The sequence below is a fragment of the Triturus cristatus genome, chromosome 6 (assembly GCF_964204655.1).
Source record: "Triturus cristatus chromosome 6, aTriCri1.1, whole genome shotgun sequence".
In the NCBI taxonomy this organism is placed as follows: Eukaryota; Metazoa; Chordata; class Amphibia; order Caudata; family Salamandridae; genus Triturus; species Triturus cristatus.
The window spans coordinates 1,378,982,799-1,379,006,182 of NC_140589.1; the positions used below are offsets into that span (position 1 = coordinate 1,378,982,799).

A 23,384-nucleotide genomic window follows, 5' to 3' on the forward strand; every position below is an offset into this window, starting at 1 on the left:
GAGGCCCTGGGTAGCTAAAATAAGGAATGCATTTAGAAATAGGGCCTGCATGGTACAATTCTTATTTTTACTTTACTCTAGTTCGAACATATTTTCATCCTTAAACATCAACCAGTCTCAGTTCATTATTAGCTATTTACTATACATATGCGACGAAGGAACATGCAGGCTTTATTGGAAAATAGAATCGCGAAGCAAATTAATTAATGGTGAAATTATGCTGGGCATGTCTCAGGTTTAGAAAAAACAACTGTTGGTTTTGTAGCTGAGTCATCAGGATACTTGTTTTGACAAGCAGTCAGCTTGTCTTACATCAATTAATTTCCCAAGGAATTCAAAGCATGAGCATTTTTTATCCGAGCTGTACTGCCAGCATTATTAGACATCTAGAAATAACAGGGCATGTTTGTCAAGGGCTTATGCCATGGATGCAAACTGAGCAAAACACTGATAAATCAATCTTGTTCTACTTTATTACTAGGGCACACCTGCGTTCCATCAGACTGCATAGCTTAATAAATCTATGTTCTTTGGTCTGTCGTATTGCAATGTGGTTTTCAAGCTAAAAAAGTGTGTTAGAACTTTTTCGGGGGTCAGAAGTGCGAAGTTCCAAAGTTTCTTGGAGGAATGCCCAAGGCATAAGACACGCCCGCTGTCCAATTTGTCATACTGAGAAGTGACCTGGAAGTGATATCACCAGAAATGACACCACCAATGATACCATCAATTGTGACATCACTTCAATGGATTCGACATTGAGAAGGTACATTTTCGATAGAAAATAGGTTAGTTCCATTCCAGAGTTCCCACAACACCAAAACTCAACTGCTTATAGATAATGAAAGACTATAGGCTGTACACACACAGGGGCAGATTTACAAGCCCCTTGCGACATGTTTACGACACCGTTGCGTCCCTTCTGTGACGCAGCGGCGTCGTAAACAATGCGCTACCATGCGACAGATTTACAACGTGACGCATCTAGTGAGATGCGTCACGTTGTAAAGCCCTGCGCTACATTATACCTGCGTCAGGTATAATGTATGCAGGGTGGGCGTTCCGTCGCAAGGAAGCCTCGTAAAATTGACGCAGTGAAATTTACAAGATTTCACTGAGTCACTTTTATGTCCATGCTGCATCAAAACCCTGCACCTGCTTGAAGCAGGCGTAAGGAGTGACACAGCATGTTAGGCATAGGGCGCCCCTGAGCATTGCCGGAGTTGTGTCGCGCTTGCGACACGACTCCAGCAATGCGCCGCCCTTACGACAAAAGATGCGACATGCATCTGACTATCCTTGCGCCAGGGTCGTCGCATTCTAAATGCGACGCATCTGTGGTGGCACAAGGGTATTCCTGCGTGTCGCATCTTTACTGGCGCATCCCTGCTGATATGCAGGGATGCGCCAGTCCTTGTAAATCTGCCCCACAGATTTTACTGTGACTTATTCTGGTAGTGTTCCTGACTTACTCCTAAAATGCATGAGAAACACAGAATTATTGGAGAATTGGGCCCAATGGTCTGTGCTGACCTAATTGCTTGATTTGCAAAACGTAATAAGAAATGTGGAAAACAAGCAAAATGGAAGCTTGTTAAGCTATAAAGAGTGTGAGATCCAGACAAAGCCATTGATAATAGGCATACTGAGGTTGCCAAGGAAGGATCACACCATCTGGCCAGGACTGGAAGCAGGGATTTGAGTACAGTGTCCCAGCTACACAGCCGGTAATGCACCAACAAGACCATCACACCCCTTTGTAGTTTCACACTAAAGGCTAGTTCTTTATGTGTAGTTGTCTTTAAAGAGCTACAATAGAACTCGGGGTTCAACCATGTGCAAGTATGGATGAAATAAGTGAGGGGACTAATTAGCCTTTAAAATACTCAATGACGTTTCTGGAAGTGATGTCATTAGAAGTGGCATCACAATCTGTGACTAATGGGAGTGGGTCTACTATTTTGCTGCCCATGACATTTTAGTATTCTATTTATTCGCCTATGAAGCATTCTGCCTAATCACCTTGAAAGTGTTAATCATTAGGTTCTTCTATCCAGCTACCTTTTGAAATGTATTAAGTCAGGTCTTTGAATAGCTAGAGAGAGCATAAGCTAATAGTACTGGATTGTTGCCCTCCTGTGAAGTCTAAATAAGCTCTTGTAATGTTGCCCTAACCTAAGGGTGAAGCCACTACTAATAATAGTAGGAGGCTAGGAAGGAACAAACAGACCCAATAAGTATACCAGTCTAGCCAAAACTAGGGTGTAGTGGTAATACTCGAAAAGCCAGGTCTGCAGCTTCTTGCAGAATTCTAAAAGTGAGGAGGAGACTTTTATGTGTACCCTCAGATCGTTCCATGCTTAAGGAGTGATGTAAGAGAAGGCTCCACTGCCGAATCTCGCTGGCTGCATGCATGCGATGTGTGCAAGTAAGAGTCCAGTTGAGCAGAGGTGTCTTGAACATTTGTAAAAGCATATGCAATTTTTAGGTATGCTGGGCCAGTGTTTTGCAGTGCTTTGAAAGTGTGGGTGAGGAGTTTGATCTCTGCTTGTTTGTTTATGGGTTATGGTGGAACTTCTTCAGGTGTGGTGTGATGTGGTAGGGGAGGTTAAGAATGTTTGAAGGTGATTCTGGCAGGCTAGTTATGAATGGTCTGCTGAGTTTTTTTTGATCCCGATATAGGGGGTATTCTGGCAGTCCAGCTTGCCGGTGACAAGGGCGAGCATGACAGTTTTCTTGGTGCTGATTGGGAGTCATTTGATAATCTTCCTCAGCATCTTCAGAGAATGGAAGCATGAGGCAGTGATGGCATTGATTTTGGCAGTCATGTTGAGATGCCGATCCTGAGGTTCTTGGTGTGGGTGGTGGGTGTGACTGTTGGGCCTAGCTCTGTTGGCCTTGAGGTGGAGCCCCACAGTGAAGTGTTCTTCCTGAAGATCACGATTTATGTCTTGTGGGTGTTCAACTTCAGACAGTTGGTCATCCTCCAGTGGGTGATTTCAGTAATGTAGCCATTGAAATTAATCTAGGTACTGGGTGTCTTGTCTGTGAGGGAGAGAATGATTTGCATCAGCATAAGTGAGGAAGTTGAGGTAGTCATAACGGATGATGCTGGCTAAAGGGATCATATATGTGTTGAAGAGGGCCAGAGTTAGGAAGGATCCTTGCTAAACTCCACAGATGAGGTTGCAGGCATCTAATATGTACAGTGCCAGTCTGACTGACTAGGTCCTTCCAGTTAGGATGGAGTAGATCCATCGCAGTGTGTGTTTTCGGATTCTGATGGCATGTAGGTGTTGGATGAGGATGGGGTGAGAGTCCATGTTAAACACTGTGGAGAGGTCAGGGAGAATGAGAGCCTCTGAGTTTCCTCCATTCAGACTCATGCGGATGTTATCCATGGCAACAATGAGGGCAGTTTCCATGCTGTGATTGGGTCTGAAATAAGACTGTTGAGAAATTGATGGTCATTCTTGATTTTCTCAAAGACCTTGCGCCCAGGAGTGGTAACAGGGAAATCGGCCTGTAGAGCATGGAAGAGTCCGTGGTGGATTTCTACAACAATGGTAGGATGGTTGCATGTTTCAAAGCATCTAAGAAGGTCACAGAAGAGGTGCAGGCATTCAGAATGGGTGTCAGCATGGCACTGATGGGTTGCAGAATTCAGGAGTAGGTTTAGTGCGGGCAGGAGTCCGAAAAGCCCCTGAGTGAATGGACTTCATGGTGGAGGCGGTTTCTTCTGGGGTAATGACAAGCCATCTGGTTAGCTTTGGTTCTTTGGATAAGATCAAGAGACATTTGGTGAGGACTGCAAGTGCCGGTTGCAGGTTGAAATTGTTGTAAATGGCAGTTATTTTGTTGTTGAAGAATTGAGAGAGATAGTTGCAGAGGCCCTACGCAGGGGTGGTTGAGTTTGAGGCAGCCGCTGGTGAAGTGAAATACTTCACGGTGATGAAGATTTCTCTGATTCTTTTGGTGCTGACCTTGATGCAGTCCAGCAGAGCAGCACATTTGGTAAATTAGATCATTTGGTGGTAGCATGTCAGGGCAGATTCGAACACGCTCCTGTTTGCATTATCTTGACTCATCCTGCCTCTGCACTCCTGTTTTTTGCATTGGCGTTTCATTGGTCTGAGTTTCTCCATGTACCAACTGGCCTGGGGTATCGATCTTGTTGTATTGCTATGCTTGAGAGGGGCCAGGGAGTCGGGGCGAGAATTGTTTAAACTCTTGATGACTTTGGGGAGGCTGTTGCTGTGATCAGAATGGTGAATGTTGAGAGACGTGTTCCAGTTCTTGTCAGTGATGCTGTTCCATATTTCAGCAGACTGGGGTCAGGGGCGGTGTATGTGCATTGGACTGGGATGGGGATTCTTCAACGGTCTTCACTGAGTGCTTTTGAGTCTGATTTGGCATGGCCTTCCAGGTTGAAGTTCAGGTCTCCGAATAGAATATAATTGATAGTGTCGAGGGAAAGTGCTGCAACGAAGTCCGTGATGTTGTCGGTTAAGTTGGTGTGAGGTCCAGGTTGTCTGTAGATAAAACTTCAGCTTAGGGGGAAGTTAGCTGTGAAGTGGAGCTTAAACGACAGGTATTCTATGTTGCAGGATGACATGTCTGGGGAGTTGGTGCAGCAGATGGCATTCTTGTGGATGATGGTGATTCCACTTCTGGGCTTGTGAAGTCTGTCTTGCCTAGCAATCTTATAGGGGTGGCTGTAGTGACGTCAGCTGCTGATGGGGTGTTCAGCCAGGTTTCTCTGCAGCTAGTCTCTGATCTCTGTGGTGTGTTTAGTGAGTACAGGGATTGTAGGACAAGCATTCATGTGAGTGGGGAATGTTGTGTGAGTGGTTGAAGGCCTGTGTGAGTGAGAGAGAGTGGTGTGGTAGGTGTTGTCAGTGTGGGGCGGTACGGGGCCATTGAGTGTTGGGATTGGGTAAGTGCATGAAAACTTGCAGAAAGCTCAGGAGAGCGCTCCCTCTATGTTTTGTGGCATGGCAAGGAAACAAGATCAGGAGTGGCAAGGGAGAATGAGGACGCAGAGGGTGCAGCAGGATAGTGGCACGAGAGGGCAGAACCAGGGTTTCTGGCAGTGGGCGCAGTCCAGGCAAGAACAAACACAGACTTGCTTGTCTTTGGCATGCCTTTGATGTACCAGCTATGTGCCTGCTGTGTTTGTCCACTGCACACCCCGAGCTGCAACTACCAATAAGCAGGTCCTGGGAGGGGGGTGATGTTACTTCCTGTGCAGATGAATTATGGGTAATCCAGTGATGTTACTTCCTGTGCAGATGGATGATGGAGAATGGATTGCTAACAGATTTAAAACCAAGGAGGAGGCCAGTCTTCATAAGAAGCAGGACACCTGGTTTAGTTCAAGCTGTAGGAAAACCAGAAGGGAACTATTGCACTCTATTAAAATGATACTAAGGGAGTCTGATCTTACTCCATCAAAGCTAGATATGGGACTAAGGCTAAATTGGCAAAAGAAAAGAACAATGAAGGGATGAGCTAGCTGAAGCATGTGGTGCAAGAGTATATTCTGGACGAATGTGGCAGGGAGAGACAGGGTCACACAACAGCTAATGTTATGCCCAAATTTAAATGGAAAATACATTTTAATTTGTATGGTAAAAGGATGCAGGGAAACCCATTATCCTAGATTTCACTGAGCCTCTAAATATATATATATATATATATATATATATATATATATTACCTACTGGCGGTCGCCAGTAGGTAGTTATAGTTAGGACCCCTTTTCCATAGGAAAACCTCAACATTCTATTTTGAATAACTTTGGCGCCGGTCGATGAATCCTCGCGAATTTCTCAAAATAGGTGGGGCGCTACGCTCCGCTCCTACCCTGAAAGTCTCGGGGGGATTCGTCAAGCGGGGGCTGAGATAAAAGGGGGGTCCCAAAACGCGTTTTTCCCATGCATTTTTCCATAGGACCTTTAGAACGAGCTACAGCCCGAACGGCTGAACAGAATTTCTAGAAATTTGGCAGAGAGGTAGTCCCTAGGTCAAGGAAGTGCCTTTTGTAGGTTTGGTGTAAATATGTTCAGTAGATTCTGAGAAAATAGCCTTTAAATCAATATATATATCTGAGCCAGCTTACGGTACGCTTACCGTACGCTTACCGTAAGCGTACGGTGGCGTGCGCGAGCGCGATTCTGATTGGCTCTTAGATCTTAGTAAACATTCGAATCGGCCGAAACCAGGAAGCGGCGTCCGCCATTTTGTCTCTCGCACTGAGTGTTGTTTATTAAAGTTGATAAAAACCGTGCACGGAACGAACTGCGTTAAGTGGGCGCGCACGCCTCGAATGGCGTAAAGTAACTTAGCATTTAAAAAACCGTACAAATTCACTGAAAAAACCATAGGTTTCACACACGTTATAGTTAGGAATTAGCATTTAAAAAACCTTGCAAATTCACTGAAAAAACCATAGGTTTCACACATGTTATAGTTAGCGGAAATTTTACTGATAAAAAACCTGTGAAATTGCCCCGTTATAGTTAGTGCTGGCAACTATAACTCACGCGACCGCAATCTTCTGCTGATGACATATGTGTCTTTATGAAAAAAAAATATTTGTAATATATGTATAGCTAAAAATGTATGGAAGAAGACATGGGCAAATAAGTGTCTAAGTACAGTATTAGCATCAGCAGAGGATTGCGGTCGCGTGAGTTATAGTTGCCAGCACTAACTATAACGGGGCAATTTCACAGGTTTTTTATCAGTAAAATTTCCGCTAACTATAACATGTGTGAAACCTATGGTTTTTTCAGTGAATTTGCAAGGTTTTTTAAATGCTAATTCCTAACTATAACGTGTGTGAAACCTATGGTTTTTTCAGTGAATATATATATATATATATATATATATATATATATATATATATATGTATATATATATATATATATATATATATATATATTCACAGAAAAAAAACATTGGTTTCAGGGGTGTTATAGTTCGCTGGCCATTTCACTCGTACAAAACCATAGAAATTCCTCCGTTATAGTTAGTTCTGCTAACTATAACTCGCACGTCCACAATGCACTGCTGACAATGTCACATATTGCATCATTCATGACAAGGTCAGTGACATCACTGATGACATTACTGATGACATCTCAAATGACATCACTGATGACATCATCCAGTGAATGTGGTTTAGTTTGAAATTTAAATATGTATTATATATATACCAATCTGTATTGAAGATTGAGTGGATATATAACCGTATGGATGGAGGATTTAGTAGCTGTCTGACTGTCTGTTTACGTGACTAATTAAAAGTGTCTCACTTAATACATGGATTAGTAACTAAACTATGTGAATGTGTACATCTCTGTCTCTGTTGTTGTATAAAATGCTGCATCAGTTGGTCACTAACTACATGAGTGTGTATATTAGTTATTGATTAGTTGGGTGAGTATTTGTATGGGACACTGAGTTTGTGTGTGGTTGGATGGGGTGTGTGCAACTCTATGCATAGATATGTGAATGGTTGATTGACTAAGTGTATAGGTTTAAGAGTGCATGTGGAAACAGTTGTTTGGGTGACTGAGTGTATTTATTTGTGTGTTGGTGAGCGAATATATGATTTAGGTGTACATCTTCAACAAAGTAAAAAAATAAAAGGCATTGTATGTGAGAGTTGGTGTATATAAATAAGTATGTGTAAGAGTCAGTGATTGTGAGAGTAACTATATGAATGAGTGTATAAGTGTAGGTGATTTTTTAACATATTAACTATGAGTTACTATGTGTTTGAATAAATGAGGTGTTGTTGGATAATTGTATGAGTAAATGGAAGTGTGATTAATTGTTTTCATGAGTGAGTAGGATGACTGCATAACCGACTAAGATGACGGCTGATGTGTCAATGTCTATATATGTGTAAAAGTGCATTTGATGGTGTTCTATTAATTAGTGACTGCAGGTATAAATGATTCTGTTGTTGAATGGGGAGTTGTGTGTGTAGACTTAGGAATCAGTGAGTGGGTATTTAGTAACTGGTATTGGTGTGTCAATGGTTTCAAATATGGTACTCTGTATTTTACAGTGAGTGATGAAAGGTTATACTAGTGTAAGATGAGGTGTATCAGATTGTCACATGGATGAAGTCATCAGTGATGTCATCAGTGATGTCATTTGAGATGTCATCAGTGATGTCACTGACCATGTCATGAATGATGCAATATGTGACATCATCAGCAGTGCATTGTGGGCGCTCGAGTTATAGTTAGCAGAACTTACTATAACTGAGGAATTTCTATGGTTTTGTACGAGTGAAATGGCCAGCTAACTATATCACCCCTGAAACCTATGGTTTTTTTCTGTGAATTTCTAAGGTTTTTTAAATGCTAATTTCTAACTATAACATCTCTGAAACATATGTTTTTTTCAGTGAATTTCAAAGCTTTTTTTAATGCTAATTTCTAACTATAACGTCTCTGAAACCTATGGTTTTTAAAGGTTTTTTAAATGCTAATTTTTAAGTGTGATAGTAGTTATACCTATTTTTTTGTACTGATTTTCTACAGTTTGTTGACTGTTTATTTATAAATATTTTATTCATTAAATAACATTATATATTTTTCTGAAAATTGCACAAAAAGAAATTAAAAAACATTCAAACTGAAATATTGATTATTTTTTTTGTTTTCATTTTTTATTTTAATATATTTATATTATTTCCTTTAAAAAAAAAATTCCAATATTTTTTCGGAGTCGTGCACTCAAAGCGTGCACATCACGGTGGGTGCGCGGATTCTAGCCGCCATTTTAGAAAAGTTGTGAAGGATCCGCATACGGTGTGCGATGGCAGCGTGTTTTTCAGTTACATCATATACATTTAATATTACGTGATGTGTGTTATTGGTATGCGACCAGTCCGCAACTCCTGCTCCCGCGCATTCGCGACACATGCGCATTACGGTACGAGATGCTTGCGTGGTGGCGGGTCCCGCGTAACGTCATATACATGCTGGGGCACGCTGGGTGCGCGACTCCCGCAAAAAATGTTATGTTCCAAAATGATATGTATGTGTCTTTAATATGCATATTAGGGCAAGAGATTATCTAAGATATTAATAAAAATAATATATTTGTACTTATAATAAACGTAAATTATTTTTAAATATATTTTTATGAAGTCAGGTGCGTGCATTGTGAGCGCAGAGAACCAGGTCATCAGAGCTGCTGTAGAGCCAGAGAAACCAGGTCAGCAGAGCCGTTGTAGAGCCAGAGAACCAGGTCAGCAGAGCTCCTCTAGAGCCAGAGAACCAAGTCAGCAGAGCTGCTTTAGAGCCAGAGAACCAGATCAGCAGAGCTGCTCTAGAGCCTAAGAACCAGGTCAGCAGAGCTGCTCTAGAGCCAGAGAACCAGGTCAGCAGAGCTGCTGTAGAGCCAGAGAAACCAGGCCAGTAGAGCTGCTTTAGAGGGAGAGAACCAGGTCAGAAGAGCTGCTCTAGAGGGAGAGAACCAGGTCAGCAGAGCTGCTCTAGAGCCAGAGAACCATGTCAGCAGAACTGCTTTAGAGCCATAGAACCGGGTCAGCGGAGCTGTTTTAGAGTCAGAGAACCAGGTCAGCAGAGCTGTTGTAGAGCCAGAGAACCAGATCAGCAGAGCTGCTCTGTAGCCTAAGAACTAGGTCAGCAGCTCTAGAGCCAGAGAACCAGGTCAGCAGACCTGCTGTTGAGCCAGAGAAACCAGGTCAGCAGAGCTGCTTTAGAGGGAGAGAACCAGGTCAGCCGAGCTGCTTTAGAGCCAGAGAACCAGGTCTGCAGAGCTGCTCTAGCTGACACTGACTGACTGACTCTGACTGATTGACACTGACTGACACTGATACACTGACACTGACTGACACTGACACTGACTGACACTGATTGACTGACACTGACTGACTGACACTGACTGACTGACACTGACTGACACTGATTGACTGACACTGACTGACTGACACTGACTGACACTGATTAACTGACACTGACTGACTGACACTGACTGACTGACACTGACTGACTGACACTGACTGACACTGACTGACTGACTGACACAGACTGACACTGACTGACTACTCTCTACTACTCGACTACTCACTCTCTACTACTCTCTCTCTACTACTCACTCTCTACTACTCACTCTCTACTACGCTCGACTAACTCTCTACTACTCTCTACTACTCACTCTCTACTACTCACTCTCTACTACTCTCTACTACTCACTCTCTACTACTCACTCTCTTCTACTCTCTACTTCTCACTCTTTACTACTCACTCTCTACTACTCTCTACTACTCACTCTCTACTACTCACTCTCTACTACTCTTTACTGCTCACTCTACTATGCTCTACTACTCTCTACCACTCACTCTCTACTACTCTACTACTCACTCTCTACTACTCTCTACTACTCTCTCTCTACTGCTCACTCTACTACTCTCTACTACTCACTCTCTACTACTCTCTCTTTACTACTCACTCTCTTCTACTCACTCTCTACTACTCACTATCTACTACTCTCTACTACTCACTCTCCACTACTCACTCTCTACTACTCGCTCTCTACTACTCACTCTCTACTACTCTACTACTCTCTACACTACTCACTCTCTACACTCACTCTCTAATACTCTACTACTCTCTCTACTACTCACTCTCTACTACTCTCTACTACTCACTCTACTACTCTCTACTTCTCTCTACCACTCACTCCCTACTACTCTACTACTCACTCTCTACTACTCTCTCTCTACTACCCCCTCTCTACTACCCACTACTACTCACTCTCTACTACTCTCTCTCTACTACTCTCTACTACACACTCTCTACTACTCACTCTCTACTACTCACTCTCTACTACTCTCTACTACTCACTCTCCACCTCTCTATACCTCTACCTCTCTACACCTCTACCTCTTTACCTCTACCTCTCTACCCCTACACCTCTACCTCTACCTCTCTACCCCTCTCTACCTCTCTCTACACGGACACATATGCACATATATATGCATATATATGCATATGCATTTATATATATGTATGTGTATACATATAGATACATACACATATATATAATCTGCATATCTATAGAAATACAAATAGAAATGCATGCATACATATACATATACATATACATATATGCATACATATGCATGTTATGTACATGAAAGTTTGAAAAACACTAATACAAGCAAAGCTAAAAAGCCACCTAGTCACAAACAGAATTGCTTTAACTTAAACAAGGGTGATACCTATTGCATTTTCAATGCTTGTTTACTTTGGTTCCATCAAGAAGGCATTCAGATGTGTCACACATTTGCCATAAATTCTGAATGTTAGCACTCTAGTTGCTCATTAGATCACTGTAGTAAAGCTACTGCTCACCAGGGAAGTCTGCTGCTGGTATTCAAAGTGCATGTTTCAGTCTGCATGTCAGAATGTTTTAATGAAATAGAAGAGGATTTGAGGAGTCAAAATGTGCCCTAATGTTTCTTTCTGCAGCACTAATCATAATCTCTATGGCAAAATGAACCCCCTCATTTTGTTCCTTTGCAAATTAAATGTTTTAAGTGTTACCACTTTATTCCAATCAAGATGGCTTCAGGTGTGCCATACTTTTGTTATAAGTAAGACTGTTAGCGCTCTAGTTGTTCTTTAGAACACTCTGGGACATTCTGTCATTGGGCTATACTTGGGCTACATCTGGGTGATATTTGTGCTACATTTGGGCTCTTTTGTCTCTGGTGGCCATCTTGGGAGACTTATTTGTTATGAAGTTTCCTAATTTCCCCATTTACTACAGTCTCCTCAGTAGGAAATACTTTCAGTTTTTTACTTTGATTCCATCAAGAAGGCATTCAGATGTGTCACACATTTGTCATAAATTCAGAATGTTAGCACTCTAGTTGTTCATTAGACCACTGGCAAAATGAACCCCCTCATTTTGTTCCTTTTTAAATTAAATGTTTTAAGAGTTACCACTTTATTCCAATCAAGATGGCTTCAGGTGTGCCATACCTTTGTCATAAGTAGGACTGTTAGCGCTCTAGTTTTTCTTTAGAACACTCTGGGAAGCTGCAGTAGAACACAAAGGAATCAACTGACAGTCTCTGGCCTTGTTTTACTGAGAATGTCAGACTTCATTCTCACGTGACTGAGAAAGATAATGTGAATTTCCAGAAAATATGCTCTCAGTTTAGCTTATAGATCACCTTCCAAACCTCTGCGGGAAAAGCATGAGAAAATAGTTTTCTCTCTAACATGATTCATGATATCCCAGCAGAAGGCTTTTTCACATGGTAAAATTAGCTTAGAACACACCACAATTCCTAAAATGAGTATGGTACCATCAACAAATGATCTATAATGTAACTAAAGTCTTAAAACCTTCTATTAACTGCAATGCTTTTTAATAAGGTGCTATCATGTATATTGGTCCCAAGATGGCTGCCAACACTTCTTGGATGAAGTGCTGACAGTTAATCAGATCTCACGATGTGATGTGTGGTTAGGCTCCACCCAGATATATCTATGATTTTACTTTTGATTTTCTCAGCAACTACTAAACGGATTTACACCATTTAACCAAAAGGCACGAGTGTGAACCAAGGGCTACCTCTTTGCCAGATTTCGTGTAATTCCGTTCAGCAGTTCGGGCTGCAGCTGCGATTAACGGTTCCTATAGGAAAATTGCATGGGGAAAACACATTTTGGGACCCCCTTTTTTCTCAGCCCCCGCTTGGCGAATCACCCTGAGACTTTGAGGATAGGAGCGGACCGGAGCGCCCCACCAATTTTGAAAATTTCACGAAGATTCGTCAACCGGCGCCAAAGTTATTTCAAATAGAATGTTGCAGATTTCCCATGGATAATAGGTCCTAACTATAACTAATAAATAGATATTAATGCACTGATCTGGTTCTCAAACAATCCCAGAAAGGCGCTGCATCTTGAACACTAATGCTGCATTTTCTTCGGCTGACTTTTATATCTCCAATCTGTCCAGATATGTAACATATGTCCAATCTGTCCATATATGGACAGATTGGAGATATAAAAGTCAGTCAAAGAAAATGCAGCAGAGTGCACCAGTAAAGAGTCCTGGACCTGATTGGGTTCTGTTTGATATTATTACGAATAATCCATCAATTTAGGCTGTTTTGAACACAGTTTGTAAGTCACAGAAGTTGCCAGAATCTTGGGGACTATTGATGATTGTCCCCATACTTAGAAAAAGTGGGATCAGGCTAACCTCATCTGCTATCATCCTATTTCCCTGCTGGAATTTTCTGTTTGGGGCAGAATACTGTTAAGTAGACTACAGGCGTGTGCAGAAAATGGAGCAGCAGTGTTCATCTTTTCCCAGCAGTGGTAGTTGCACTCACCAAACTATATTAACTGCCATAAATGCACCTAGATCTAAACACACACTCGAAAACATCACATTAACCACACACCTATACAGTGCTCATTATACAACTCATCACCCAAAAACCAGATTCCTGCTGTGGATGATGGAATCCTCTAGAACAAGGTGTGATAGCAATTGAACACCGAGATAACATGTTAAACTTGACAATACCATTTTCAACTAATAATACAACCATGAAAGCCGTAATAAAATAAATGTGAACTAACGAAAACGAATATTAAAACACCATTACAGAATCTGAAAACACAACTCTTGCGGTTGGAGGCATAACTCCGACTTAAATATTCAAAATTAGGGCCAATGAATCTTCAAGGTATGAAATCCAAAGTTAAGCAAGTAACCCTTATGACACGTGGGTCTGATTTGCAAAAAGTGATGCAACATGTGTAAGTTACACCCTCATCCTGGTGGACGTTACCCCCTGGTTAGGGTATTCATGAAAATTTACTTTGCATGTGGACAGAAGCAGGTGGAATTGTATTGCATGGATAAATAAAGTAGAAGTGCACCTGTTTTCACAACACTGTCAATGGTTTACTTCTTTGCTTAAAATATGTATTTTTAGAAGATCTAAGAAACAATGTGCTTTACATTTTGAACCTTCAGTTTAACCCCTTGTGTGCGCACGATGGCTCCCGGCCGTCGTGCATTACGGTGGGCGAGTGCGCACCACGGCCGGGAGCTGTCGTGATCGCGAACGCCGTTTATTTCTCCCGCACAGCGGGAGAAATAAACCCGCACGCAAGGGGTTAAAACATTTTCCCTAGCACTTCTCTCCATCAAAAACCCTATGCACCCTGAGAAAACAAAGGCACTTCTCTCACATTCACGATCACTCACACGGGGATCTTTTGAGTGTAACTTAATATTTGTTGTAACACGTGAGAAATGTGTTTGCACTTGCTTCTTAGTATCCATTACGTTGCACCTTACTTAATGTTCGAAACAGTACTCAATATTTTTGCACTCCAATAAGTTCACACACTCCTGGGAAGACACATATGTTCAAAGGAGGCCAGAAAAGGATGCATGCCTAGCTACTCACATGAGTAGATTATGCACACTTATTTCACGTGTGCACACTTATAGTTACAGCTTTGTGAATCATTAGTAGGTTGTGCATGTGTAAGTTGCACATTTTTCCAGTCATGAGTCTGAGTTACACCTGGAAAAATCCTTCCTCAATTGTGCATTTTATCAGTTTGATACTCCATCTTATGGAGTTCTGCAGAACAGGAAATTACTTCAATGCACGCCAGAAGACTTACAAAGAAAAGCAAGGAAGTAGTGTGATGGGTAGGCGCAAAGGGATTACCTAACAAACATGGCAAGATACATTTAGTACTCAATGAGCCAGAGTCATAGACAGAGGTTGAGTTGTTACTGGAAGGATATCAATGTGTCTTTTGTACTTGTGAGACAGGTTCAATCCAGTCTGTCATCACATTGGCAACATAGATATGGAGGGTTTATATTCTGTTTTGAACTTTAGCTGATGACCCCAAAAAAACAGCTGAAACGGTCAATACAGGCATCAATAATCATCCAAACACTAATGGCCCTAACTTGTTGGTCTAGACAGTGGTGGAGTTTGATCAACAATAAAGGTATTAACTGCACTGTTTGGTGAACACATTATTCTGTTGTTTAAATGTCAGGGAGGGATCATGTAAAAATGACCAAGTGTTTACAGTTGGTTGTGAAAATTTCAGTTCTGAAGATCAACAAGGAAGAGGAAGAGCAAGAGTTGACCCATTTCGGTAATAGCATGAGGAGCTAACTGTATTGTTTTAGCATTTAGGGCTATACAGTTGGCTTCCATTCAAGACGAAATCATTTTGACTTGCTTACCAAGTTCATTGTATCATTTCATGATATCCTGTGCAAAGATATTGGGAACTTATTGAACAAGACGCAAATAGAATAAGTGATTGCACAACATTGACGGGGCGCTTTTTACAAACAAAACCATGGTCGAGCTTTGAGTACTACTGGGATGCAATTTGAAAGCCCCTTGATCGCAAATTGTATTTTCAATTTCAGAGTTGGCTGTTTGCCACTAAAGTCTTTTACCTCCAAATGGACCACATCAGGTTACAACAAATGTCCTATTTGCACTGACCTAGAAGAAACTTATTCGCATGGATTGTTTGTCTGCCCCGCTTATGTTGAACCACGCAAAGTTTGGTAGGCGAAGACATGCAAGAACATGGCCATCAGTTCATGTAGTATTGCCTTGCGAATCCTGTGTACTGATCCATCACACCACTATGCAATCCCAGTAGCAAAGTTTTTAAGATGGATGTGGTCTATAAGATCTCAATTACTGACTGTAAATAGGTGAACTTGGAATCATGCTACCCGTGGTTGTGAAATTACCCTTTGACTACTGAGCTGTGGTGCTTTTCAATGATCCCGATGCCGTAGTCACCAATTGATAATATTATTGTTCATGCTTCTTCTTGTAAGATTTGGCTGTATTATAAGGTATTAAGATGAATTGATTTTTAACTATTTGTGCACATTTTTATATTTTAATCCATTGTCTTATCGTTTTACCTGTGTTTTATGCTCAATACTTTTATGACATGTATTGCGAATAAAGCTTACTTTGAATTGAATTGAAACAGATATCCTGTGAGATGGAAGAACAACTGATTATCACCTGCATAAATGTGTAAAACCACAGTCTTTGGATCTTGCAACATGTTGATGCCAGAGTCATAAATTAAATCGTCTTAAATGGTTTATATGTAACACTATGTACTTGAGACTTTTATGATGTGTATGATCGTGTAATTTGTCGATTAAATAAAATAAATTAATTAATTAAAGTGAACAGTGATAGGAGGAAGCCTTGAAACTCTTCACCAGTCACCATAACTAGAGCTGCCATTTTTACTTAACCTTTTATCTGGGTTATCTTATTCTCCGGGAAATCTCCAAACACTGTTAGGCTAGTTTTGTATGTTGTGGTTGATGGTGTTGAATACTACAGACAGAGCACCAACAAGGTGGCTCTTCCATAATTAGTCATCCACAACAAGTGCGCTTGGACGTTCATTTATGCTGACTCAATAGTGCTTGCTGGATGAAAATCAAACTATGATCTGGTATTAAGTGTGTCACTAGATATTTAGTAAGCTGGGTCTTTTTTACCTCTTGCTTCCAAAAAGGGAGATTCACAATTGGGCAATGATGTGCTAGATCAAAACCATCCAATTTGAGTTTCTTTAAAAGTGTGTTAAAAGAGTGTTGAATCAAGCTCTTTTTAGGCAACACAGTATGAAGGTTTTTTTTAAGAACAGGTCCATTATTCCTAATATTGTCTCATATATTGAGTCAAGATGTTCCTTAATCATGCTAGATATGTCGGTAAGAGACCTGGTTCATCCAAACATTTTATGATGGCAATTGTTTCAATGAAAGCAGAGACCTCTTCAGATGTTACTGTTTTCAGGCTAAAATTTTGAATAGTTATACAAGGTTTCCTAAGCAAGGATGATGAGAGACTTTTTGTGTCAGTTGAAGCAGGGATGGAAATTGTATTCTCTGAGATTTTCTGATACTGGTTAATCTATCACTAACAATGGCTACTTTATATGTCTGTTACGACTGGTATATTTTTGGTGATATAGATGGCGTCTCTCAGCCCCTAGCCCAAAAGGATAAAAAAGCACTGATTTTATTTAAGATTCTGAAAATCTCTTCAGCTGTATAGAGCGTGCATCCAAACCATATTGTTAAGAATGATTATTTTGCCCATTTATGCCACCTTGTAGTTGCAACTCTTAATTTGGACTAAAAAAGGCACAAATCTTCTTTGTACCATTTTTCGTAGGGGATTCTCCTGCCTCAACCTGTACTCCATGTCCAGAAACAAACCTGTCAAGAATATAAGGAAGGTAATATATATCTAGCTTCCAGCACTTTTTGGTATGACCCAGGTGGGAATGCTTCTAGATTCACCAAATGTGTCTAAACTCTGTTCATCATGAGCTCTTTAAGATAGCCTATCTGGGACTGGTGTGTATTTGGCCTATGCAGCCCTGCTAAGTTTCCCAGATTCAAATGTGATGTGCTGCTCCAGTCTAGGTTTTTTCTTTGAATTCTAGTCTTGTTTATTTCATTATGTAACAGGACTAAAAGTCCTAGAATTCAAAGGAAAAACAACCTGGCCTGGAGCAGTAAGTACATCTCATGTGGACCTAGAAAACGTGGCAGCTATCCCTATAACTGTCACACAAATCTGACCTATCTTACCATTAAGATTGTGGTCTTTTCATGGAAGAGACCCTCAAATAGACTGTTATTCAGAAGATTACTTGAGGCCAGCATCCAGTGAAGGGTATGCCCCTTTTCATGGTCTACCTTATGTGCTACCATCCCCCCACCCCCTTTTCTTAAGCCCTAGCTCCAACATGAAGCCCAACAAAGAATAAATCCCAGAATCTTCTATGTCTCCACAGCTATGAAAGTGTTCAAGGATTATAAAATGACTGTTGTGCTTGCATAGATGATAGAATACATTTTTCTGATTGTCTTCTAAGTCATTCTTTCTACCAGGGGGTCTGTACAACAGAGCAGTGGGCCTGGAAACTTGCTTACTTGTACATATGTTATAGATCATAATAACCTCAACTAAATGAAACAACAGTGAGAGACCTGAGTGTGGCACAGGCTCACTGCTCGTGCAATTTTACCCCCTTGACTTGAGAGCCAATTGATGTATATCATAATTCATTGCCATCATAATATTTTTTTTAATCTCTGAATGATGTTTAAACCACTAACAGAGTTAACTTTATTTCTTTCAACACAGCATATAGATCTGCTGCATCAGCTATTGCTGAGAGGGTGCTTATTATGCGTAGAGTCACACCGTTGGCAGTGGTTGTATAGCCATATTTTGTATGTGACTTTAAGCCTCAGGCAGCTAACCCTTAATCAAAATTTTAAAAAATGCATTCATAAAATTAAATTGTTGCTACAGATGACAAACTTTAAAGAGCATCATGCCAGCTCTTGCAGACTGCCAACAGAGAACAACTAAGTTCCTTTTCAGCAAACAAGGCCAGCTCTCAATTATAAGAATGAGAGATCTGCCACAAATGGAGAACCTTAGCACTATCACCAGCATATATTCCTGGCAATTGTCTCATTATCAGGTGGGGAGGTTCTGCAGAACTGCTGTCACTGTGATTGATGCATAGATGAAACATGGGACACTTCAGTGAGCACATTTGGAGGAATGTTGTAAATAAAGTGAATATCCAAACCTGGCTCTAAAATAGTAATGTATTCATATCAATTTACTGATTTTGGGGGGTTTCAAATGATTTGCTCTATCCTACTCCTCTAACACACAAAAAATACATACATTTTGCTCAAAACCACTGTTTTACAAAATGTCCATAATGTTAAAACTAATGAACCCATTGAGCAACTTAAATGACTTAGAAGTTGTTAAATCATACATGAACCTAAAGAGAAATAAGGTGTCTGCAATAACCGTCTACTTTCAATGAATAGACATCTCTGTCCCCTAAAGCTCTGTGATAGAACTACCCACAAAATTGGGAGAGCTAGGTGTCAACCCTTGCATTTTTGTATTACGTTTGTAGTCTTATGGTCTGCAAGCTTCTCCTTTGCAATTGATAATTGCACAGTTTGAGCTGTGTTTGTGTTTGTATATTACTTCTAAACTGTAGCCATGTTTGGCAAGCCACAGTCAAATGTAGCTACCTGACAGAACAAGAAAATGAATCCTGTGGGGCGGTCTGATCCACTTTTGGGGTGCCCTGAATAGAAAACCAGCTAACTTCCAGTCAAAATGTGTCTACCCCTGTAGTTGGCTCACTTCAGTAAGTCAAGTCATCATAGCTGCATACTGGGTTGAGCAAAGTATATGGCATGAATAACATTATTACAATTAGGCGTACCAATAAATTATTACTTTACTCACAATAAATAGAAAGTGATTTCTGATTTCCAGTAAGTGTTCCCATAATAGCTAGACCAAGATTATTGTTCTATGACTGGATGATGGTGCTTGACTAATTGGGTCTGATTCACAATACATTCTCCCATGTGAAGTGTGACTTATTCTTGCACAACCTGAAGGAAAAAAGAACTCGGCAGTCAGGACCATGGTGTTCAGAATTTCAACAACCTACTGCTATTTATCTACTACATTTAAAATTATAAGGTACATTCAGTAAGTCAAAAGGGAGTTCTTGGAAAATGCTGGGTGCCTTAACAGATGTACTTTGTATACAATAAGGACAGTGCAATATTCATGTAGAAGAGTTCCATAACTACCACTGAAAACATTATTGGGTTTCATAGGGGATTCAGTTTCTTGGTACTGTAAATTATGTTGCAGGTTTGTTAGTTTTGTGGATAAACTCCGCATAAAATTGTCTACCTTTATATCCGTACACCCTTTATGTACCGGTCTACCTTTCAAACTAATGGGGCAAAGCCTCTAGGTTCCTAACCCTTAGCTAGAAAAAGACTTCATAAACAGAAGACTGGAGTGGGGCTTCAGCTTCTTTGTATTTTGAACGTTTCTTCAATGTCTTGGTTTAACTAGGCTTTGGCTTCTGGATCCTAATTGTTCAAGATTGGAGTTATTACTAAGTTAAAAGCAGTTGTCTATTTATGTAGTCATCATTTGATCCAATAGAAATGCTACATGGTTTTCATGAACCATATTATAAAGAACCCTACAAACCTCATTCATCATAAATTAGAGAACATTTTAGCATAGGATTAATGATCTAGGAATGAAAGAGGCTGACTTGACAGGACCGTTTTTACTTTTTAAGAAAACAAAGATTGTCATTTTCCCCTAGGATTGTGTTGACTGTAAAACAGTCAAAACACTGTCAACATTTGCCAGAACGTCCGCTCTAGAATGCCTTTTACAAGTCAGCAAGGTAACCATCATGGATGGCCATTTGCTTTACCAAGACTGTTTTTACCTCTTTACAGAACAAATTAACTTTGGCTGCCAACAAAACAAGTACATCCTTACCTGAAGGGCCGTGGCTAAATTAGAACTGAGTGTGCCATAAAACCTTTAATGTTCACAGTGGTGAACTGGTTATGGTCAGAATGAAAGGGTTATGTGTTCAATGCAGTAACAAATGCTTCGGTATCCCACTATAAGGTGAGTGTGTGTGATCATACATATTAGTAGGTCTTGTTAAAGGACACAATGGACTAACAAAATATTAAAAATTGTTATTTACTGACCTCTCTGAATATTAACCCAAGTACTGGATAACATTACTATTGATAGCACTTCTACAGGAGCCATTGTGATACTTGAAACACACAGTCTGGCTGCTCGCATATCATAATAATTTGTATTAGAATATTGGGACATTGAGTGTGCCATTAGATACAATGGAGTAGCTCCAGGCTTCTAATGGCTAGTATAAGCCCGTAGCTCCAACATTCCAATGTTTGTCTTCATGTTTCTCCCTTTTTATTTTAGAATGTTCTACCCTTAGTGGGTGTAATGTTCTAACAGCCTTATAATCCTTCTGCCTCGGGCTATACCGGTTGTTAAAGGCCCTCTCCCTTGTTATAGACCATAGCCTGTGGCTCAGGCCTATAACTCTGGTTCAGGGCATTTAACAACCAGTATGTTCCTCGGAAGCAGGCTATAATAGTATGTAGAAATGTCTACCAGTGCCTTTAGAATGATATGCTATGTCAGGTTTTACTGAGATTAGTACAACATTAAGGCAGTAGCTGAGTCACTTGCTAAAAGTAAGCATTACCTGAACCATGAATCACCCGGAATAATGAAGTTGTAATAGTATTTGGATTGACAGTTATAAAAATTATAAATGAACTCAATAATGATTGTCATTTTCTTTCTGTGTAGGGTTCACAGTTGTAGTTGATGCTGGATTCATGCTACCTGGGAGCCACCAAAGAAGGATTCTTTGCCAACTGGCCACTGCTACGCAAATTCACCAATATTATATTTTATACTGTACTGTATAAAAAATCAATGCCGTAGAGTAAGAAGAATCTACCCTTTCATATTGCTGTGCTTTCAGATATTCATACTCAATAGCTCCATAAGATCAGGCACTGTAACAACAATATAATGAACAAAATAGGTGTGCAGTCAGTATTATGCTTAAAGTCTACAGATAGATCTCTAAATCACAATAAGGCTAAATGAATTGGCTTTGATAGCATATGTGTTATTGATTATCAATTTTTAAAAAGTTTATCTTGAGCTATGGGTGACAGTCTTTCAAATCCTGCTAGTATTTTGGTCTCAGATTGCTAATTGTGTGCTAATGGAGTGTTATAGGCTACTCAGGAGCATAAAGTAGACGTCTTTTCCTCACCTACTTTCCACAATTTAAATATGCCTCAAGAGTATCAATAGGAAAATTTTATCATGTGATATAAGACAGAACATGTGTATTTGTTAGGCACTTTCTGGCATTACATTCCAAATGTATGTGAATAATTTACCTCTGCTACATCACAGATGTTTATCTGAGTCACATCACTCTAATTTGTAGGTTTTTTCCAGAGTGTGTTTGTTTTTGGGAGAAAACACATTATTCTAAAACAGGTGTCTATCCTGAACAGGTGAAGCAGGTGGATATAAGTTACTACTAGCTCTATATTTCTATAATAGCAATGCTATCTACACTTACATCAGCAGCGGCATAATGTAGGCTTTGAAAGCACTATTGCTGGGATACCACCCCTTCGTGCCCAAGGCTTTATAGATCTGTGAGCCTGTCTGCTAACTAAGTAAAATTCTACAGAATCCTCACCTAATTTTGCAGGAGGGACATACTATATTTGGTTGATTTAATGTATTCAAGAGCTACACTTTCTTTTTTGTTTTAGTAGTTTCTCCATTTTTAAACGTGAAAAATATTTGCATAAAGTGGATCATTCAATGTTTTTCTTCTACAGAACTCTGTGATGACAATCGAAAACCAAGAGAATGAAGAAAACACACATATAGGAAACAAAGGCCTCAGAATTTTTAAATTATGTGAATTTGTGCTTTTTAGAGACACAAACCGTGTTCCACAGGCATTTAATGTTATCCCAACTCAGGAGTGATTAGCCTATCCAGGCTTGTTTTAAATTATAACTCTTGCCGATCTAGCAGTTACAATGAGAAAAACAATAAATGAAACATCAGACTGCAAAGAATAGCCATAAGTGGGTTATCTACCAGTGGCGGCTGGTATTTACCAGCGATTGGGAGGCAGTCGTGGGAAGGGGGGACAGAGGGGGATGGCGTGAAAATAAAATAAAATACACTTACATCCCTGCCGTTGTTGCTGCCGCCGCCTTCTCCTCCTCTCGGTCCTCTTCGCCTGAAGGGCAGGAAGCAGGAGCACCCGGCTCCTAGCCTCCCAATAGCCAATCGCAGCGCTGTGATTGTTCTGAGTGCCGTGCTGGGCATGATTTCTATGCAGGCTGTAATGCAGCCTGCATGGAAAACATACAAAGTGTGCATGATGGTTTGACCGGCCCGAGAGGGCCAGCAAATTGTCATGCACACTTGGAGTGAGACAACCACTCCTACCTTGCCCTGCTCTGTGGGCAGAGCACCCCCCCCCCACCCCAGCTGAGCAAGGACGTTAAAATAAAATGATAATGACAATGAGTTAATATTTTATTTTTACCTTTTTGACCTTCTCAGTGGGTTGATGCTTCTCCACGACCCCAGATGCCCCAATTCAATTCCTAGAGGCTGAATAAGTTCATATCTTGTTTTGTACCCCCATGAACTATTTATTAACTCTGTATTTATTTAAATTCAGTAATACTTTTTTTATTACCACTTAACAGCAGTCATGGAGCTTGGCAACAACTGACTACATGTTATGCACCATCATAATGAATGATCAGGTTTTCTCACTATTCTCTCA

At 40.5% G+C, this 23,384-nt stretch overlaps 1 protein-coding gene across 4 annotated transcripts in view; it reads left to right on the forward strand.

The window, feature by feature from the left end:
• Positions 1 to 22,265, forward strand: part of LOC146821434 (uncharacterized) — an 85,899-nt gene extending 63,634 nt beyond the window's left edge. For 2 of the 4 annotated variants that reach the window (XM_085612378.1, XM_085612377.1), the window contains exons 8-9: positions 17,291 to 17,354; positions 21,350 to 21,485. The gene's annotated coding sequence lies outside the window, so the exon portion shown is untranslated. Of the gene's footprint in view, positions 1 to 17,290; positions 17,355 to 20,445; positions 20,624 to 21,349 lie in introns of all 4 variants that reach the window. The other 2 variants (XM_085612376.1, XM_085612375.1) reach the window with 2 other exon arrangements.
• Positions 22,266 to 23,384: the final 1,119 nt, after the last annotated feature.